The sequence below is a fragment of the Rattus norvegicus genome, chromosome 15 (genome assembly GCF_021556685.1).
Source record: "Rattus norvegicus strain SHRSP/BbbUtx chromosome 15, alternate assembly SHRSP_T2T, whole genome shotgun sequence".
Classification (NCBI taxonomy): domain Eukaryota; kingdom Metazoa; phylum Chordata; class Mammalia; order Rodentia; family Muridae; genus Rattus; species Rattus norvegicus.
Genome location: NC_141548.1, coordinates 77,171,634 through 77,193,236, shown reverse-complemented (window position 1 = coordinate 77,193,236; position 21,603 = coordinate 77,171,634). Strand labels below are relative to the sequence as shown.

Here is a 21,603-nt window from a genome sequence, read left to right as displayed (position 1 = left end):
TATGCATACACACACACACACACACACACACACACACACAAACACACACACAGATCCTACAATATAACCTGTTCTGTTCTGTTCATTTAAAACTACTTGTATGTATGTTTTCAGGCCCACGCTCTAACACTAAATATCACAATGATGTGTTTCAAGGTGTAGACTGAAGACTCAAGGTGATTGTTTGTGTGTTTTCATGAGTGTTTGTGTGTGTGTGTGTGTGTGTGAGTGTGAGTGTGTGCATGTATGTGCAGTTATAAGAAAAATAGGGAAAGGCTGTTCTATTCAACTACTGTCACAATTTAAATAGTGTTTTTGTTTTTCACTACGGGTAGAAACATGGACTACCGAAATTATAATAAATTAGTATCTAATAAACTAGTATTATCATAATTTATACTGGATTTTTTCAGGACATTTTTATAAATGTCCTTTTAATGGTGAGGAAAAAATGATGATATTATATGGAAGTCCATTGTTGTTTCTAAATAGAAGTAGTGGCAACTGATACAAAACCATGAAAGAGGGTTGGGGATTTAGCTCAGTGGTAGAGCGCTTGCCTAGGAAGCGCAAGGCCCTGGGTTCGGTCCTCAGCTCCGAAAAAAAAAAAAAGAAAGAAACTCTCTGCCTCCTTAACCTCACCCTCATTGGCAGTGCCATCTGTTTCCTTTAGGATTCCTTCACTTGTGTTAGAACCAACTTCTTTTGAATTGCAATGTAGATTAGTGACCAGCAGTTCTCTTGGAATTCTCTAGAACTCCTTGTCCAGTACAGGATTGTTGAGACATTTATAGCCTGATGGGATGAACAAGTATAACTACTGGGCTCTCTATCATGAGACAATATGCACACACACACACACACACACACACACACATACACACACACACACACGCATGTGCACACACAATCAGTTCTTTATAGAACCTTGACTAAATCATTTGTCTAATAAATCAGTCCCTAGTTTAAGTAAATATAATAGCTACAAATTCTTCCACATAATGCCAAACTAGTGTCCAAAATAATGTTTTCTGCCACTCGGCCACCCCTACCACCAAAACAAGCAACCGACCGATCAAACAAACAAATAATAAAACCACAACAGTATAACAATGCAATTGAATTCAGGTTTTAAAATACTAAAATAAGCCTCTAAGGCTAGAAACCATTAAGGCTAATTAATATGTGATAGATGCCAATTGTTACAAGAAATAAGCCATTATTTAATAGCTGGTATAATGTTGTATATAAGCCCTGTGAGAAAATGTTACCATAGAATTTAAGTTTATCCAATTAAAAGGAAATAAAAGTGTATTGAATTCAATCTTTGAAATGTTTCAGGAGAACAATATTGCCTAATGTGTAAGCTAAATCACAGTAGAGAAATTAAAAACAACAGCATAAGCCATGTATGATTAGCAAAGATTATATTAGAGTTCTAGGAATTGGCTACCTTCACTCAATACTATTTAAGGTGAACTATTTAAGAAAAAGAAACTTCTTGAAACTATAAAAGTGTGTGTGACATGAAGTATATTTCTTACTAATTTTGTTTTGTAAAAACGTTAGTGTTTAATATGTGGTGTCAGTGACTCAAAGATTTCTTGGATTGCTTAATTCTGAATTTCCTTATGTAAGTCAATCAATTTCTTTGAAACATATTGTTATTATTTCAATCACAAACACCAACTTCTTCCTTTAGGAAAAAATGTTAAAATGAGGCGAATTCTATAAATGTTGTATCCCTTTGGGATATGAATCCTCCAGAAGGATACTCTCTTGATACTTCTGAAATCTGTTGGCTCCTTTTGCATACTCAAGGCTGTCACAACAGCTACCCAAGGCGCCAAGTACGTATGTAGAAAAGGATGGCCTTGCCCAGGAAATGAGAGATCATGAGATAGGGGGTTAGCGAAGTGAGTAACCAGGAAGTGGCTTATCATTTGAGATGTAAACAAATGGAATGATTATTAAATAAACAAAAACAACAAAGAACGCAAACAAAAACCTTCAGTGGATCTGGTGTTGTTGGGGAGCACTTATGGGATGGTAATGTGGTTGGAGCACCTAGTGGTGAGAGATAATTAAATTTGAAAAGAAGTAGCAGTAAGGTCACATAAAACATTGCCTGAGAGGAGGAACATATGATCATTTAAACAAACTGCAAAAGACACTTGGGTATCTTATCAGCCATAATCCATATAGGGAAAACTTTACTGCCATCTCTGATTGAAATACTGAAAGACAAGTAAAGGACACTTGTTCAAGTATTCAGTCTCAGGGGTTTTTAAAGGTGGTTGTACATTTAAGAAAAAAGATCTCTTTTCCTTCTTCACTAGGTCACTGGTAGACATAAAATGAAGTGGGAAGACACATGCGCCATTTCTGATATTCTTGTTGAAGATGCGACTTTTGTTCCTGTTGTGATATATAATTTTGCAATTCAGTTTTATCATTCACCATGGTTACCGCGACTGAGCAGATGACACAGATGTGAAACCTCTGAAACTCTTTTTTTTTTTTTTTTTTTTATTAACTTGAGTATTTCTTATATACATTTCGAGTGTTATTCCCTTTCCCGGTTACCGGGCAAACATCCCCCTCCCCCTCCCCTTCCTCATAGGTGCTCCCCTCCTCATCCTCCCCCCATTGCCGCCCTCCCCCCCAACAATCACATTCACTGGGGGTTCACTCTTAGCAGGACCCAGGGCTTCCCCTTCCACTGGTGCTCTTACTAGGATATTCATTGCTACCTATGAGGTCAGAGTCCAGGGTCAGTCCATGTATAGTCTTTAGGTAGTGGCTTAGTCCCTGGAAGCTCTGGTTGCTTGACATTGTTGTACTTTTGGGGTCTCGAGCCCCTTCAAGCTCTTCCAGTTCTTTCTCTGATTCCTTCAACGGGGGTCCTATTCTCAGTTCAGTGGTTTGCTGCTGGCATACGCCTCTGTGTTTGCTGTATTCTGGCTGTGTCTCTCAGGAGCGATCTACATTCGGTTCCTGTTGGCCTGCACTTCTTTGCTTCATCCATCTTGTCTAATTGGGTGGCTATATATGTATGGGCCACCTGTGGGGCAGGCTCTGAATGGGTGTTCCTTCTGTGTCTGTTTTAATCTTTGCCTCTCCCTTCCCTGCCAAGGGTATTCTTTTTCCTCATTTAAAGAAGGAGTGAAGCATTCACATTTTGATCATCCGTCTTGAGTTTCATTTGTTCTAGGCATCTAGGGTAATTCAAGCATTTGGGCTAATAGCCACTTATCAATGAGTGCATACCATGTGTGTTTTTCTGTGATTGGGTTACCTCACTCAGGATATTTTCCAGTTCCAACCATTTGCCTACGAATTTCATAAAGTCATTGTTTTTGATAGCTGAGTAATATTCCATTGTGTAGATGTACCACATTTTCTGTATCCATTCCTCTGTTGAAGGGCATCTGGGTTCTTTCCAGCTTCTGGCTATTATAAATAAGGCTACGATGAACATAGTGGAGCACGTGTCTTTTTTATATGTTGGGGCATCTTTTGGGTATATGTCCAAGAGAGGTATAGCTGGATCCTCAGGCAGTTCAATGTCCAATTTTCTGAGGAACCTCCAGACTGATTTCCAGAATGGTTTTACCAGTCTGCAATCCCACCAACAATGGAGGAGTGTTCCTCTTTCTCCGAATTCTTGCCAGCATCTGCTGTCACCTGAGTTTTTGATCTTAGCCATTCTCACTGGTGTGAGGTGAAATCTCAGAGTTGTTTTGATTTGCATTTCCCTTATGACTAAAGATGTTGAACATTTCTTTAGGTGTTTCTCAGTCATTCGGCATTCCTCAGCTGTGAATTCTTTGTTTAGCTCTGAACCCCATTTTTAATAGGGTTATTTGTCTCCCTGCGGTCTAACTTCTTGTGTTCTTTGTATATTTTGGATATAAGGCCTCTATCTGTTGTAGGATTGGTAAAGATCTTTTCCCAATCTGTTGGTTGCCGTTTTCTCCTAACTACAGTGTCCTTTGCCTTACAGAAGCTTTGCAGTTTTATGAGATCCCATTTGTCGATTCTTGATCTTAGAGCATAAGCCATTGGTGTTTTGTTCAGGAAATTTTCTCCAGTGCCCATGTGTTCCAGATGCTTCCCTAGTTTTTCTTCTATTAGTTTGAGTGTATCTGGTTTGATGTGGAGGTCCTTGATCCACTTGGACTTAAGCTTTGTACAGGGTGATAAGGATGGATCGATCTGCATTCTTCTACATGTTGACCTCCAGTTGAACCAGCACCATTTGCTGAAAATGCTATCTTTTTTTCCATTTGATGGTTTTGGCTCCTTTGTCAAAAATCAAGTGACCATAGGTGTGTGGGTTCATTTCTGGGTCTTCAATTCTGTTCCATTGGTCTATCTGTCTGTCTCTGTACCAATACCATGCAGTTTTTATCACTATTGCTCTGTAATACTGCTTGAGTTCAGGGATAGTGATTCCCCCTGAAGTCCTTTTATTGTTGAGGATAGTTTTAGCTATCCTGGGAAACCTCTGAAACTCTAAATCTGTGAACTAAAGAAACTTTTGTCTCTAAGTTACTTGCCTCAGGGACTAGCACTACAAGTGGAAAGATAGCGAATATAGAAATTTAGTACATTCTACTTGTGATTGAGATGGGACATTTGTTCCTTATATCTGTTTTATTGTCTCTGTGTAGTCTGTTTTATTTTCCCTGTGTATGCTCGGTACCATCATCACTAAAACAGCTTAAGCCTAGGTAATAATTTTTAAAAATCTAAGCAAGTGATTTAAGTAAATTTTCCTAAGTCTTTATAACTGCTACAGATATCTCATTATAGTTACAAGAAGCTAATTAATATATTAACCCTGTAGACTGACAAAACTTCTGAGTTTTTTAACCCAAAGAAGGTCCTCAGGAAGGACACGCAGAAGTATTTGTACATTGATGAGTAGTGGGAAGTGATTTACATAGCATAATACCTTGTATTTTTTTCTTAATAGAAATAAAATTGTAATTAGTCCTAGCATGGTCACAGGTATTTATTAACAATATTATTTATTGTTATATTTTGCAAATAAATAAACTGAATGAAATAAATACTTAGATGCTTTCATATGTGTCATTGATTTAAATATTTTTCACAAAGATTGACCTCTCAAGTCTTCAATATATATAATTCACTTGTTAACAATAACAAGCATATTTATTATAGTTGCTCCTAAGCTTCATTCACTCAGTCCAAGCTCATGCCAAATACAGAATAAGAAAAGTAAAACATCTCATCTATTGGACATGGAGGTTCTAACATACATTCATATACAATATACTAGATCACTTTAGATTGATGCAGTCTTATTTTAATTTAATTGTTGAATTATTTATAAGTAACTGTGTGTGGGTGTCTCTGTGTCTGTGTGTGTGTGTGTCTGCCGGTCTGTCTCTGTGTGTGTGTGTGTCGGCATGTGTGTATGTGTCTGTGAGTGTGTGTGTGTGTGTGTGTGTGTGTGTGTGTGTGTGTGTGTGTGTGTTGCAAGGGGGCAGAGCACAAATGTCATGGCCTGTGAATGATGACCAGAGTACAACATGGGAATCTATTCTCTTCCTTGTGCTGTGGTTCTAAAGTTTAACTCAAATTGAACTAACTAGCCTGGAAACCTCTTTTGCTATATTTCAATTTATCATTTAAAAATACTTAGTGATCACTACATAAAGTATGTGACATCATAAATAATTATCAGAAATTAATTTATTAACATTTCTATTTATAATTTACACTAAAAAAACAAAAAATCGAACAAACAAACAAAAAACCCCAAGCATTTCTTACACTATTACAACAAACATCTTGCTGCTAGGACACTCTTAACAAAGCACAATTTCTGAAAATCCTCTAAGTTCCATGCCTTGAATTTTATAAGAAGCAAGATGCCATTCTTATGCTTAAGTAATATTAGAATTCTACAAATAATTTCAAAGGGAAAATGATTAGCTCATATTTTTGTATTCTAGATAACTTTTAGAATATCACAGAGGTCTTTTTCCTAAATATAAAATGTATAAACTTAATGAAATAAGTTCACACTGAAGGTTATTTCTGCATAATTCTGCCTATTTGCGCAAAGTTATTGATATAGCTAAGAAAAACCCTTTAGGATTATTAAATTGCATTATATTCCATGAAAATAACTCAGAATATTAAATGGAATGCTAACTTAAGTAGATTAGAAGGAGATTTTGTTTACAAGATTTAAACTATCATGATAGAAGAGATCTTTCAAATATATGGAAAATAAATGATAAATGTTAGTATACTTTGATTTTTTTTAATTCACTTTACAACTAGAACATAGCTCCCTGTCTCCACACTTTCCTATTGCACCCTTACAAAACCCTCCCCCATTGCCACCCATTCCCCTCAGAGAAGGAGAATCCCCATTGGGTAGAACCTTACCCTGGCACTTTTAGATTCCAGCATAACTAGACATATCCTCTCCTAGTGAGACCCAACAAGGCAGTCCATGTATGGGTGAAGGCGCTCCAATAGCAGGGAGCAGAGACCGACACAGTCACTACTGCATTTGTTAGAGGAACCACATGAACACCAAGCTGCACATTTGCTACAAATGTGTGTGTGTGTGTGTGTGTGTGTGTGTGTGTGTGTGTGTGTGTGTGTGTGTGTGTGTGCGTGTGTGTATGTGTGTGTGTGGCAGGGGATGGGAGGGTATTTCCTGCATGTTCCCTATTTTGTGGTCCAAGTTCCGTTAGTCCTTATTCTCTGATGTTGGTAGACTCTATGGTCTTTCTTGTGGTGTCCTTGACCCCTACGTGCTCACTTCTATCCCCCATTCTTCCTCAGGTCTGCTTAGCCTCCTAACCTTATCTTTGGCTGTGGGTTTCTGAATAAACCCCCATCCTCTGCTGGATGAAGGGTCGCAGGAGATAGTTATGCTAGATGTCTGTCTGCAATCATAGCAACACTCATTAAAGTGTCAGTGGTTGGCTCTTTCACACGGGATGGGTCTCAAGTAGGGGCAGTCATTGGTCAGCTCTTCCCCAGTCTCTGCTCTATCCTCCCTCCAAACCTTGTCTGAACCCAATGAAGAGGATGATCAGGAAGTTCTGAACATCTATATTCAATTACTTCAGATAGCTCTTCTTAAGGAACTTAATCTATAACATGACGTGGCTCCCTTAAAACATGAAGATACTTCTAATTTATTAGTGATGGACTTGGTAATGTAATTCTGATTTTGAAAATTTTTTGAATTTTTAAAATATGGCATGTATTCAAAGGCCGGTGGTATTTTGGATCTGAAATGTCCTCCTAAAGACCTTGGGTTAGAGGTTTAGGGGTTCAGGATAAGGAACTTTGGGAGATGTGAGTTTCAGAAGACAAGTGCTGATAGAGGAAATTAGGTCATTGTAGACATGAGTTTGAGGAAAGCATGGCGCGCCCTGAACTCCTCCTGTTTTTATAATGGGTGAATGGGTTTCTTTATCATATTTCCATTTGATCATGATCTCTACTTCCACAGAATTAAAGCATCAGGGTTATGCATGCAGCCAATACAAGGTCCAAGACTTTAAGGTTCATATTTTGCATAACATGTTCTCCTCTTTAAATCACAGCAATGTCAGAAATCCACTTGAATATAATTATTCAAGAAGAAAGGCACACACAAAGACTGTTGGAGTTATTTTTATCCCAATATATGTTCATATTAATCAAGAGATTATTTTGCTAGGAATATATTCAGAACAAAAATATTTTTTTTCATTTTCCTAAATCATTGCTACTTACAAGAGACCATGGAATGACTATCACTTTACATCTTTTTGGCAAATCTTACCATTATATCTTTTCAACACTGACGCTCACATGTCTTTCCATTGGTATTTCAGGAACAATTCAGAGCACTGTTGCTAATGACAAAATAAGAAGCTGTAAGTATAACACAGGCAATGGACTAAGTCACAGAAATTTGGGATGGCTAAACATGGTACATGTGTCTCCTAAGTACAAATACATTTATTGGTCTTCAAATAATTGAGACATGTGTGTGTGTGTGTGTGTGTGTGTGTGTGTGTGTGTGTGTGTGTAGGAAAATCACCTGAACTTCATGCAATAGTAAGATTAAATTTTGCTGTGATATATTGCTATTTTATGTTCCTTCCTTTCTAATAATTCTACTCAAGAAAAATTTTCCAGTGAATAAAAAGTTTCTCCCAATTATTTTCAGAACCAACAATAGAGTATATAACATGTATTCAGTACAATTTGAGAGATTGGATGTTTCAAGTAACAGCAAAATTGCCACTTCAAGAATCTGTGCTCTGAGCACACTGGTGACATATTACACAGAAATAGAGTGCAGTACAAAATAAACTGTATCTTTGTTTTTTTTTTTTTTTGGTTTGTTTTTTGGATTTTTATATTCACCACGTCTGTTTTATTGTACTTTCCGTATTTTGTATTTTCTTTGTAATTGTAGTTGTTCTTTATTTTCAGAGTTTCACACATGTTTACAGTGAAATATGATCATTTCTACCCCAGTTTTATCCATTCAGCTCCCTTGTCAGCAATGTTTTCATGATAGGAAATAGAGCTTACCATTTCATGAGGGTAAGTAAGAGCAAAAGTACACGTTGTCATTGTGAGTTAAAAACGATTCTCCAGGAACTGTGGTCAAAATGACCTGCTATTGGCTGTGGAGTCAGTATCAGATCACAGGGAGCTTCGTCTTTATAAACAGCTCTGGGGTCAATCTTAATTGTATGTGTGCATGTGTGTACAAATATGTGTGTGTTTGTTCGAACACATGTGCACACAAGTCAATGTGTGTATCTTTCATTGCATTAACCAATTCAACTTGTAATAAAATTCTTATTTTGCTCTTTCCATTAATTTATTTATTCACTTTACATTCTTCTCACTGCCCCAATTCCTTGTCCCCTCTCACACAGTCCATACATTCCTCAACCTCCCATTTCTCTATGAAAGGGTAGAGGCCCCCTCACCAGAGCAGATCATATTTTCTAAAGGTGTAGAAGGATTCTTTCCCACTGAGGACATACAAGGCAGCCTAATTAGGTGAATGGATTCTATAGTCTGGCAACAGCCTTAGAGACAGACCCTGACTCAGGTGTTTGGAAACCCATATGAATTCTGAGATGCACATCTGCTATATACATACAGGGTTTCTAGCTATTGTGAATAAAGCTCCTATGAACACTGCTCGTGTTCTAAGGTTCACAATTGATAAATGAGACTTCATGAAACAGAAAGCTGCTGTAAGGCAAAGGACACTGTCAATACAACAAAACGTCAGCCTACAGATTGGGAAGGGTCCTTTAACCAACTTTATATCCAGTTGGAGAGTATCCAGTATTTGTAAAGATCTCAAGATATTAGAAATAAAAAATCTGATTAACCCAATTAAAATATGGGATACAATTTGTAACCCTTTGATCTCCTTTTGTTATCTGAGTGCTCTGGGTAAGACTTGGAAGACTATGTTGAATAAGAAGGGAGAGAGCATGCAGCCTTGTCTGGTCCCTGATTTTAGCGAAATTGCTTCAAGTTTCTCTCCATTTAGTTTGATGTTGGCTACTGGTTTGCTGTATATTGCTTTTACTATGTTTATGTATGGGCCATGAATTCCTGATCTTTCCAAGACTTTTAACATGAAGGGGTGTTGAGTTTCGTCAAAATATGACTCTGTGCAGATGATGTGATAGTATATTTAAGTGACACTAAAAGTTCCACCAGAGAACTATTAAACCTGATAAACAATTTCACAAAAGTGGGTGGGTATAAAATTAACTCAAAAAAAATCAGTAGCCTTCCTCTACTCAAAAGATAAACAGGCTGAGAAAGAAATTAAGAAAATGATACCATTCACAATAGTTCCAAATAAGATAAAACACCGCAGTGTGGCTCTAACTGAGCAAGTGAAAGATCTGTATGACAAGAACTTCAAGTCTCATAAGAAAGAAATTGAAGAAGATATCAGAAGATAGAAAGTCATCCCATGCTCATGGATTGGCAGAATTAATACAGTAAAAATGGCCATTTTGGCAAAAGCAATCTACATATTCAATGCAATCCCCAGCAAAATTCCACCTCAATTCTTCATAGAACTAGAAAGAGAAATTTGCAAATTCATTTGGAATAAGAAAAAATCCTGGATAGCGAAAACTATTCTCAACAATAAAAGAACTTCTGGAGGAAATCACCATCCCTGACCTCAAGCCATATTACAGAGCAATAGTGATAGGAACTGTATGGTATTGGTACAGAGACAGGCAGGTAGATCAGTGGACAAGAATTGAAGACCCAGAAATGAAATCACACACTTATGGTCACTTGATCTTTGACAAAGGAATTAAAACAATTCAGTGGAAAAAAGATAGCATTTTTAACAAATGGTGCTGGTTCATCTGAAAGTCAGCAAGTAGAAGAATGAAAATCAACCCATTTTTATCGCCATATATAAAACTTAAGACCAAGTGGATCAAAGACCTCCACAAAAACCAGATACACTCAAACTAAAAGAAGAAAAATTGGGGAACAGCCTCAAACACATGGGCATTGGCTTATTGATCTTAGAGCTAAGATCAAGAATTGACAAATGGGACCTCATAAAACTGCAAAGCTTATGTAAGGCAGAGGATACTGTAATTAGGACAAAATGGCAACGAACAGATTGGGAAAAGATCTTTACCAATCCTTTATCTGATAGAGGGCTAATATCCAATAAAGAACGCAAGAAGGTAGCCTCCAGAGAGCCAAATCACCCTATTAAAAATGGAATACAGAACTAAACAAAGAATTCTCAGCTGAAGAAAAATCTAATGGCTGAGAAGTACCTAAATAAATGCTCACATCCTTAGACATTAGGGAAATGCAAATCAAAACAACCCTGAGATTCCAATTCATACCAGTCAAAATGTCTAAGAGCAAAAACTAATGTGAGGACAGATGTTGGTGAGGATATGAAGGAAGAGGAACACTCCTCCATTGTTGGTGGGATTGCTAGTTAGGAAAGCCACTCTGGAAATCATTCTGGAGATTCCTCAGAAAATTCAACATTGCACTATCTGAGGATGCAGCTATACCACTCCTGGGCATATACCCAAAAGATGCCCCCAACGTATAGCAAAGATACATGCTTCACCTTGTTCACAGCAGCCTTATTTATAATAGTCAAAAGCTGAAAAGAACCCACATGCCCTTCAACAGAGGAAAAGATACAGGAAATGTGGTACATTTACATAATGGAGTGCTATTCAGCTATCAAAAACAATGACTTCATGAAATACATAGGCAAATGGATTGAACTAGAAAATATCATACTGAGTGAGGTAACAATCACAAGAAAATACCCACATGATATATTCACTGATGTGTGGATATTCAAGTCCAAACACTTGAATTACCCAAGATACAATCCACAGACCACATGAAGGTGAAGAAAAAGGACTACCAAATATATATATATATACATTTACCAAAATTAGACAATATTGATGAAGCCAAGAAGTGCATGCTGACAGGAGCCTGATTTAGGTGTCTTCTGAGAGGTTCATCCAGAGCATGTCAAACACAGAGGCTAATACTGACAGCATGCTACTGAACTAAGAACAGGGTCCCTGTTGGGAGGAATTAAGAGAGAGGATTGAAAGAGCTGAAGGGGCTTGCAACCCCATAAGAACAGCAATACCAACCAACCAGAGCTCTTAGGGCCTAAACCACTACCCAAAGTCTACACATGGGCAGACCCATGGTTCCAGATGCATATGTAGCAGAGTTTGGGCACCAAGGCTAGGAGAAGCCCTTGGTCCTGCCAAGGCTGAACCCACCCAGTGCATTGGGATGTCAGAATGGGAAGGAGGGAAGAAGGGGTGGTTTGGGAGGGGGAACACCCCTATAGAAGAAGGGGAGGAAGATGGGTTAGGGGGCTTATGGATGGGAAACAAGGAAAGGGAATAACATTTCAAATGTAAAAAACAAATATCCAATTAAAAAGACAAAACTGGGATACAGCTAAACAGAGTATTCTCAACAGAGGACTATCCAAGTCTAAACTTACTTAAACATATGTTCATTGTTCTTAGTCATCATGGAATGCAAATCAGAACGATGTCTTACACCGTTCAGAATGGCTAAGGTCATGCTGGGGAGGAAGTGGAACAAGAAGAAAACGTCTCCATTGCTGGTCAAGTGCAAACTTATACAACAACTTTGGAAATCAGTTTGGCGGTTTCTGAGAAAACAAAATAGTTCTTCCTGAAGACCCAGCTATCCCCCTGCAGGACATACATCTAAAAGATGCTCCACTATATCACATACTTATTTTTAAATATTTGTATCTTAATTTTATAAAACTTTAGAGTTATATTTTAATAAGGAAAGTAATTTCTATAATCAAGTAAAATATATTTCTTTTATTCTACAGTATGACTAAGAAAAATTCTAGGTTATGTTGGTCTGCATTCTTACATAAATTTATAAATGCCATATCAAATTCCTTGTAAAATCATATATGTAACATCTACCCATTCACTCATAAATGAATCGGTTTTTCACTGAGCCCTGTAGTTTTTCTATCAGTTATCTTGTCAAGTATAAGGCCGAGATACAATGGATTTATTCCTAATTTTTGACAGTGAGCATAAACTGAAGCTTTCAATTTTTATAATTACTATCCAAGCATACTTTCTGAAAGGCATGGTTCCATTAAAATTTTCATTACATAAAAACAAGTTTACAGGTCATCTTTTTATATATTGCTTGATTTATACCACTATTTTCTTCAATTTTATTTTTCCTGAAAGCATCTTATTATAGTGACATTGATATTAATTAAGAGCTGGACTAAGAAGCAGCATCTGTAGCTGAGGCAAGCCTTAAATTTAATGTCCTACTTCTTCAGGCTTCTGAGTGCCTGGAATTGCAAGTCTATATCCCCAAGCCCAATTTAAGATCAAATTTGTTAGATTTGTATGCAACAATGATTTTATTCAAATTTTACTTGTTAGTCAAACATTATTACACATATGTTGTTTATATGTTCATATACATGTTTATACAAATAATATATGTCCATTCTATTGAAAAGTAGTTTCTTACGTCTGCAGTGGTGCACACACCATTAAATCTAGGACTTGGTAGGCAGAGGCAGGGGCATCTCTCAGTGAAAGGCCAGCCTGGTCTACAGAGCAAGTTTCAGGACATCCAAGACTATGCAAAGAAAGAAAGTCTTAAAAAACACTTCACACACACACACACAAACACACACACACACACACACACACACACACACACATGTGCATGTTTTATTGTATATATTCTTTTCTTTTATCAGATTGTATACCCTGATTAGAGTTTTGCCTCCCTCTACTCCTCCTAATTCCTCCCAGTTCCTTTCCCATTACAGTCCACACTCTTTCACTGTCTTATTGAAAACAATAGGTATTGGGGAGATAGATAACAAGCAAACATGACAAAATAAAATATAATAAGATAAAATAAAATCTGTCACATCAAATTTGGACCAGCCAAACCAGCAAAAGAAAAAGTGCCCAAGGGAAGGAACTGAATCGAGAAACGCACTGTTTACATACTCCAGAGTCAAAACAAAACAAAACAAATCACTAAACTGATACCCATAATATAGAAGCAGAGAATCTAGTTCCATCCTGTGTAGGCCCTGTGATTCCTGCTTCAGTCTCTGTGAGTCCATATGAACGTTGCTCAGTTGGCTAAAGGACTATATTCTCCTGCTGTCCTCCATCCACCTCTGGTTCTTATACTCTCTGCCTCCTCTTCTGTGAGGTCCTTAAGTTCTACATGGGGAGGAGGAGAATTTAACGAAGATGACATCCTTGTTAGTGCTGAATATTTCCTCTCTTCTCTCTCTCTCTCTCTCTCTCTCTCTCTCTCTCTCTCTCTCTCTCTTTCTCTCTGTCTGTCTCTCAAAATCTGTGTGTAGGTGTGTGTGTGTGTGTGTGTGTGCATTTCATGTCTGCCTGTGAGTCTCTGTATCTGATGACGACTGAATAAGGCACCGTTCTATTAGTTTAACAGAATCTCATTAAGATTCTTTTTTTTTATTTTTTGAAAACCAGCAGTATGTGGGTATTCCCTAAGTATTTGAGCTAACTAGTCTCTAGTTCTTGGTCATCAGAGCAGTGTCACATGTGGGTTCCAACTAGTGAGTGGGCCTTAAGTCACATCAGATATTAATTGGTTACTATCATTAGCTTTGCCCCATCCTTCTCCTAGCATATTTTGTATTCAGGACATGATTATAGATGGATGATTTTGTGTGTAGGTTAGTGTATATGTTTTTCCTTTGATAGTCTGCAGAAAAAATTCCATATCAAGACAATAGAACTTACTGATGAAGTTTCTATGTAGGCACCAGGTTGGCCACTCCCTCTTCAATGCTGTGGGTCTATGTTACTTTCAGCAATGGAATCTTCTCTCTGTTATCAGAGAGGAACTTGCTATCTTGGAAATAGGTTGGGTTGTTTGGAGATTTCTATGGCACTCATTAGGCTAACAGCTCAACTGAATATAACCTGTTCCCAGTACTAGAAGCTATGTTTGGAGATAAGAAAGAGTCAGTTGTGTTTCACCCATGATTTCAGAATTAAGTGTGCCTTTATGTATTTGAAATTTTTTCCACTACACTAGTTTTCCATAAAGCCCTTAAATGGCAGGAAATTCTAGCTGCATCTTCCTGCATTGTGTGCCCCCTCACCTGCTCCTTTAGTTCCTGTTCCACACCATGCCCCATTTCCTTACTAAAATATGCTCTAATACCCCTGTCACAATGATATCCATTTGTGTTCCCCCCAAGTCCTTTCCTGCATATGTAACTACTCTGGGTCTGGAGTTTAAATAGAGTAATTATCATTTACTTAATCATGCCAGCATTCAAGAAAATGCATACCATTCTTATCTTTCTAGGTTTGGGATACCTCACTCAGGATGATTTTTTTCCTACTTCATACATTTGCCTGCAAATTTTACATTGTTGTTTTTGAAATCCCTGAGTAATACACAATTATGTAAATTATCATGTTTCCTTTTATCATTCTTTGGTTGAGGTACATCTAGTTTGTTTCCAATTTTTGACAACTTTGAATAGACAGCAATGAATATAGTTGAGCAAATGTCCTTGTGGTTCAATAAAGCTTTCTTTGGTACATGCACAGCAGTTGTATAGCTGGATCTCCGGATAGATCATTTCCCTTCTCTGATGCTTCCCTTCAAATACCATGCTGATTTCCATAGTGAGCATAAAAATTCTTATTCCCATGAGCCATGGATGGCTGCTCCCCTTACCCTACATCCTTACCAGCAGAAGCTGTCCTTGTTTTATTGATATTAGTCATTCTGACAGGAGTAAAATAAAATCTCAAAGAAATTTTGCATCTCCATGATGGCTAAGGATGTGTGTTTCAGTTATTTGAGATATCTCTATTTTAATTCTTGGTTTATCTCTATACCCATTTTAAATTGGATATCTAGCTTTGATATGCTGTTTTTCCCCTCCCCCCTTCATTTTACATTATTTTACAAATAAGGAAACCAACTGATTAGTCAGATCAAGAATGGTGTTCAGTGATTAGAAAGGAAAAGAGGTCAAGAGGCAAGCTTTCAATTTCCTCCCAACACAGTATCACAAAAATCCATGACAGGATACCTAGAATTCTTGTTCTCAACAGAGAGACCACCAAGAAACAAAGATGAATGAATCCACAGGGGATCCATGGGGCTTGCTCCAGGTAAGTCTGACCCTACCTACATAGCTCATTCACCCTCATGCTGGCCTCATCGACTCTTACTCCAAAGTGGCCAATGGATGCCAAATGCTGGGCAGCTTCAAATGTGCTTGTCCAGCATCTCCAAAAGTCAGGGCCAGGCTCAAATTCTGCAGAGGAAGTTTCCATTACTTTCAAAGAACTCACGCCCCTTCTGTTCTACTTCACTGCTGAAGTTCTGGTCACCTTGCTCCCCTGCCTTCAACTTTTCCAGCTTCTCAACACTTGGTAATACATCACTGCTCTCCTGGCAGCCTCAGTCAGAAACATGGATGGTGTTTTTCTGAAGCGCTCTCTCTCTCTCTCTCTCTCTCTCTCTCTCTCTCTCTCTCTCTCTTCCTCTCTCTCATGACCCAAGGCTGTGGTGGTAGGCAGCAAGCTTTCTTCCAAGACTTGGATTCTTTTATTCCTTTCTGCCCTTTACTTCTGTGCATCTGCGCTGGGAGTGTTTGACTTCAAAGCTCTGCTGTGAGTCTGACTTTTAGAGGAGACTCCATCCCCTGGCATCAGCAGAGAGCCAGACACAGAATGGCCTGCACTGAGAGTCTTCAAGTTATCTTCAGAAACTGGGAGCAGACAAACCACTCAGGTAATCCCAGCTTTTTTCAAAACCTTTTGGTCCTGTTTCAGTGTCTGCTCTGAAGTGGGTACAAACTTATCTTTTAGAATCCTTCAGATAACATCGAAGCCTTCTGCCAACTTGGGAACTGACCAGGACTTTCCAAATTCCTTATGTAAATACCGGATCTGCTTCATGGCTTCCCAAGTAAGCAGTCTAGATGGGGCACCTGGAGCCTCCATTTGCCTTCGAATTTTCTGGAATTGCATTGCTTTATTCTGTATTTTCAAAGCGCCAGGAGAAAGAGCGAATGGCAAAAGCCATGTGTGGAAGCAATATGGGTGTTTTGAAAGTGTCTTGGAAAAGATCTTTACCAGTCCTACAACAGATAGAGGCCTTATATCCAAAATATACAAAGAACTCAAGAAGTTAGACCGCAGGGAGACAAATAACCCTATTAAAAAATGGGGTTCAGAGCTAAACAAAGAATTCACAGCTGAGGAATGCCGAATGGCTGAGAAACACCTAAAGAAATGTTCAACATCTTTAGTCATAAGGGAAATGCAAATCAAAACAACTCTGAGATTTCACCTCACACCAGTGAGAATGGCTAAGATCAAAAACTCAGGTGACAGCAGATGCTGGCAAGAATTCGGAGAAAGAGGAACACTCCTCCATTGTTGGTGGGATTGCAGACTGGTACAACCATTCTGGAAATCAGTCTGGAGGATCCTCAGAAAACTGGACATTGAACTGCCTGAGGATCCAGCTATACCTCTCTTGGTATATACCCAAAAGATGCCCCAACATATTTAAAAGACACGTGCTCCACTATGTTCATTGCAGCCTTATTTATAATAGCCAGAAGCTGGAAAGAACCCAGATGCCCTTCAACAGAGGAATGGATACAAAAATGTGGTACATCTACACAATGGAATATTACTCAGCTATCAAAAACAATGACTTTATGAAATTCGTAGGCAAATAGTTGGAACTGGAAAATATCATCCTGAGTGAGCTAACCCAATCACAGAAAAACACACATGGTATGCACTCATTGATAAGTGGCTATTAGCCCAAATGCTTGAATTACCCTAGATGCCTAGAACAAATGAAACTCAAGACGGATGATCAAAATGTGAATGCTTCACTCCTTCTTTAAAAGGGGAACAAGAATACCCTTGGCAGGGAATAGAGAGGCAAAGATTAAAACAGAGACTGAAGGAACACCCATTCAGAGCCTGCCCCACATGTGGCCCATACATATACAGCCATCCAATTAGACAAGATGGATGAAGCAAAGAAGTGCAGGCCGACAGGAGCCGGATGTAGATCGCTCCTGAGAGACACAGCCAAAATACAGCAAACACAGAGGCGAATGCCAGCAGCAAACCACTGAATTGAGAATAGGTCCCCCGTTGAAGGAATCAGAGAAAGAACTGGAAGAGCTTGAAGGGGCTCGAGACCCCATATGTACAACAATGCGAAGCAACCAGAGCTTCCAGGGACTAAGCCACTACCTAAAGACTATACATGGACTGACCCTGGACTCTGACCTCATAGGTAGCAATGAATATCCTAGTAAGAGCACAAGTGGAAGGGGAAGCCCTGGGTCCTGCTAAGACTGAACCCCCAGTGAACTAGAATGTTGGGGGGAGGGTGGCAATGGGGGGAGGATGGGGAGAGGAACACCGATAAGAAAGGGGAGGGGGGAGGGGGATGTTTGCCGGGCAACCGGGAAAGGGAATAACACTCGAAATGTATATAAGAAATACTCAAGTTAATAATAATAAAAAAAAAAGAAAGAAAGTGTCTTGGACTAAATCTTGGAGAGTCCAGCTCATGTTTGACCTACCTCAGGAGTGCTACCCACAGAGCACAAATTGACAAAGTGACCACTGCAATAGCAAGAAGGTATCAGGTTTTTAATCCACCTACTTGGGGTTGCTCATCCACACAGGGAGAGACAAACGCTGAACTCAAAAAAGCACACAACTTTTATTCCTTATAGAGGACAGACTTCAGCAAGAGGGTTAACTGCCCTATTCTCATTGGTGATACGCAGGACAAAGGATCTTGTCAGGTATTGGCTGGCCTGCTCAAGTTCTTGGCTTAGTCAGTCACTTTCCTCATCTAGCCCCTGCACCTGGCCTTGGAACTGGGTGGTCTGGCAGGGTCAAGATGACATCTTGAGGTTGTTCTCAGAACTTACCACAGGGAGGGGTAGGGAAAACAGTTGTTATTGTTTTGTCTTAATTTGCTTAGTCAAAATTGCCTCAATATCTTGATCACCAAAACTTTATCATATCACTGGGCATCCTGACGTCAGATGTATCTCTCAGAAAGGTCACAGGTTTGTCATAGGCCTCTTGACCACCAGATGTATTTCTCAAAACCTTGTTTTTACATCTATGAAATTATTTCTTCAACTTTAGTTTTGTTCACTTGAGAAGTAGGGATCTAGATTGACCTTACATGGAGATATCCAGTTTTCCATCCATGCGTAGGTTTATGACTGATTCTTCAACATGATTCCATTGATGGAAGTGTCCATTTTTTTTCCAATTTAATTTTTTTCCTTTTTCATTGGATATTTTTTCATTTTCATTTCAACTGTTATATCCTTTCCCAGTTTTCAATCCATAAACACCCTATCCCATCACCCCTCCCTCTTCTTCTATGAGGGTTTTCCCCCACCCACCCAGCCAACCCTTTCTGCTTTGACATTCCCCTACAGTGGGGCATCAGGCCTTGGCAGGACCAAGGGCTTCTCCTCAAATTGATGCCCACAAGGCCATCCTCTGCTACATATGGAGCTGGAGCCATGGTTCTATCCATATGTACTCTTTGGATGGTGGTTTAGTCCCTGGGAGCTCTGGTTGGTGGGTATTGTTGTTCTTATGGGGTTGCAAACCTCTTCAGCTCCTTCAATCCTTTCTCTAACTCGTCCATTGGGGACCCTGTTGTCAGTCCAATAGTTAGCTGTGAGCATCTGCCTCTGTATTTGTCATGCTCTGGCAGAGCCTCTCAGGAGACAGCTGTATCAGGCTCCTGTCAGCATTACCTTCTTGGCATCTGCAATATTGTCTGATTTTGGTGGCTGTATGTATATGGGCTGGATCCCTTGGTGGGGCAGGCTCTGAATGGCCTTTCCTTCAGTCTCTGCCCTAAACTTTGTTTCCATAGTTCCTCCTATGGATATTTTTGTTCTTCCTTCTAAGCAGGACTGAAGTAACCCATTACTGACCTCAACATGTCCATTGTTGAGGTTATTACCATGCTGTTCTTTTACTACACTTTTTAAACACTACAAAGTTGATTAAAGCTCTTGAAAAAATTTATCTCTCTCTCTTTCTCTCTCTCTCTCTCTCTCTCTCTCTCTTTGTGTGTGTGTGTCTGTGTGTTTGTGTGTGTTTGTGTTTGTGTGCACATCTGTTTGTCTCAGACACACAGTGATGTATGCTTATACATTTATTAAAAGTGAAAGGACAGAAGATGGACCACTTGACTAGTATGTGTAAAGTCCTATTATCTATCTCCCATCCTTGGTTAAAAGATGTTCTATATCTCACATTATATCCCTTTGAAGGTGGTGGAAATATATTTGTCTTTTTGTGTGCTATTATTTAGAAAACATGACATGCATATATACAGGTTTGGGAGTTATTGTTGTTCTAATATATGTTGATGTTTCATAAATGACATATTTTGCTAGGAACATGGTCTAAAAAAAAAAAACTACTTTCATTTTCCATAGCTATTATCACTGACATGCAGCCATACAATAGGTGCCATTTTCCTGATTTTGGGGTGCTCTCTATAAAGCAATATGACGGAGAACCTTGTTCATTCTCATTCCTTCTTCTGTTGCACCTTAGAAAATGTTTGCTATTATAGGTCACATTGGTGTATGTGTAGGATCCAAAATTCAGGTGGGCAAGGAATGAAGATATTCAGTCTAAGGATGGACAGTAAATTCTATAAATGAAGGAAGGTAGGTAGGTAGGTAGGAATGAAGGAAGAAAGAAACAAAAGAATAAACAGAGGGACTAAATTGATGTTGTTATCCCCCTTTTCAGGAATGTAATCAAAACATCATAATTATTGACTCTTTGTGGAGTAGACTCAGCCTCTTGTCTAAATTGTGTTATCTTGTATGGGCCACATATTTTCAGATAACTGCATTAGTAAGAAAGGGGTTTCCATCTTAAGCTGCTATAAGTGTTTGCCTTTGTGTCACCCCCAAACATGACATTTATTATCATCATCTCTAAAAATTCTATAGACCTCTCCTCTCACCCAGTGGATTCATTGAAGTAATATTTTAAAATATACTAGTACCAATAAAATATCACTATTAAAATATTCTAATTCTAAAATGAAATCGAACAGTTGACAATAGCTAACATATGCAAAGAGAAAAGTGTTATAATAGTATTTGTTAAAATTCAAATGTGTAATCCCAAACAAGCAGTTTGCAAAATCTGTTAAAAATGGAATATTTAACACAGGCATGATGACACATGGCTCTAATCCTACCATTTGAGGAGTGGAGACAAGAGGATTACTGTGAGTTTGAGGTCAGCCAGGGATGGATAATGAATCCCATAGGCAGAGCAACGTAGAGCACAGATCTAAAGAAGCTCGCACAGAACAAAAGAAAGCACTGAGTTCCAGGCTGCCTTGCTTAAAGTTCTGACTCAATCTGTTATTACAATTTATATTTTAGAACCTTAGTAAAATTCTTAGACCTCATTTTCCTCTTTTTAAAGAAAAATAATAATAATGCATATGTCTCAAAATAATATGGGGAGTACTGAAAAAAATGCATGTCAAACTTTCACAAGCATTTTTAATATTGACCAGAGACACTCTCTAAGAATTAATACAGGGACTTCCCAGCCGACTACATGCAGCTTAGTAAATATGCTCGGTTTTCTATGTAATTCTGCATTCAATAACTTGCCCTTTCTCCTGACTGTCTACTTTTTCAGCTTGATTTACCTAACATTCTGTGTTTTCCCATCATTTTTATCTTACTTTCTTTTTCCTCTTAAGCTCCCGTTCTTTGCCAGATGCCTGCTTATCCACCATGTGCCTGATCACCATGCCAGATCAAATCCTTTGGAGTTTTTCTTCTTTCCTCCATTCTCATCCTGTGAGCAACTTGTTAACTTTAATAAAATTGTCCACAAACTTTAAAAATATAGCATAATCAGTTCTAAGTTC

General features: G+C 38.5%; 1 pseudogene; it reads right to left on the bottom strand.

Moving 5' to 3' along the window:
• Window positions 1-15,918: 15,918 nt before the first annotated feature.
• Window positions 15,919-19,308, bottom strand: Ngrn-ps3 (neugrin, neurite outgrowth associated, pseudogene 3; annotated as a pseudogene).
• Window positions 19,309-21,603: the final 2,295 nt, after the last annotated feature.